The sequence below is a fragment of the Mandrillus leucophaeus genome, unplaced genomic scaffold (genome assembly GCF_000951045.1).
Source record: "Mandrillus leucophaeus isolate KB7577 unplaced genomic scaffold, Mleu.le_1.0 Scaffold88, whole genome shotgun sequence".
NCBI lineage: Eukaryota > Metazoa > Chordata > Mammalia > Primates > Cercopithecidae > Mandrillus > Mandrillus leucophaeus.
In genome coordinates, this window is record NW_012109585.1 from 4,399,214 (window position 1) to 4,400,443 (window position 1,230).

Here is a 1,230-nt window from a genome sequence, read left to right on the forward strand (position 1 = left end):
GCTAATTTTGTATTTTTTGTAGAGACGGGGTTTCACCATGTTGGCCAGGCTGATCTCAAACTCCTGACCTCAGGTGTGATCCACCTGCCTTGGCCTCCCAAAGTGCTGGGATTACAAGGGTGAGCCACCACGCCTGGCCACTTTTCTTTTTTTTATTTTTGAGACAATGTCTCATTCTGTCACCCAGACTGGAGTGTAGTGGTGTGATAACTGCTCACTGTAGCCTTGACCTCCTGGACTCAAATGATCCTCCTGTCTCAGCCTCTTTTAGTAGAGATAAGGTTTTGCTATGTTGCCTAGGCTGGGCTTGAACTCCTGAGCTCAAGCAATCTGCCCGCCTCAGCCTCCCAAAGTGCCGGGGTTACAGGCCCTGTTTTCTGAGATTCACCTGAAGAGTCTAAACATGAGACACAGTGGGGGTAGATGGGAAGAGAAGAAAGGGGAGGAGGGGAAGGGAGGAGACAGGGTAGGGGGTACAGACACACACACACACACACACACACACACAGAGGTGTGAAGCACATTTGGAGCCAACTGTGCTTCTACCAGTAGTAAGACCACTGCTGTATAAGTAAGTGTTTCTTACAGACATGGGCCACATGGGGCAAAGGGCTGGCCTCATAACACTGCCCAGAAGGGAAAGGTGACCCTGAAGACAGATGGACCCCCAAATTCCTGGAGATTGAGGGAGGAAAGCAAGAGCCACACAGAGGAGCCTGCAGCCAAGTGTTCCATTTGGGGTCTCCAAAGAATCCACAAAACACCCATAAGGGAAAGTTCAGGCCAGAGAAAACCCACCTTACATGTCAGTTGTGAGCAAAAAAAGGCAATGCCGGATGACACTGGTAACAGTCAAATAATACTGTTCCTGCCCTCCTCCTTCTCCCCGCTCCACACTTATTCAGAGTGGGAATCAGAATGTCTTGATGGACGGGCACTTTGGTGGTAGCTGCTTTATCTGGCACCTCTAGGATTGAAGTGGATGGACAGCATACTGAACCGTCCTGACAAGCATGATCTGGTGGCCAGAAGCCAACTTCAGCCGCTATAATGCAGTCATGGTCCCCCCTTCAGTTTCCCAGAGCTAAGCCGGTTCATGTCCTGGAACCACATGATCAAAGCGGTTCTTGGCCTTCTTGAGAAAGAAATCTGCAAAGTGCCACAAATACATCCATATATATACTGCAAAACTACTCCTAAGCCTTGACCAGTGGGATCTGCAGACACTGG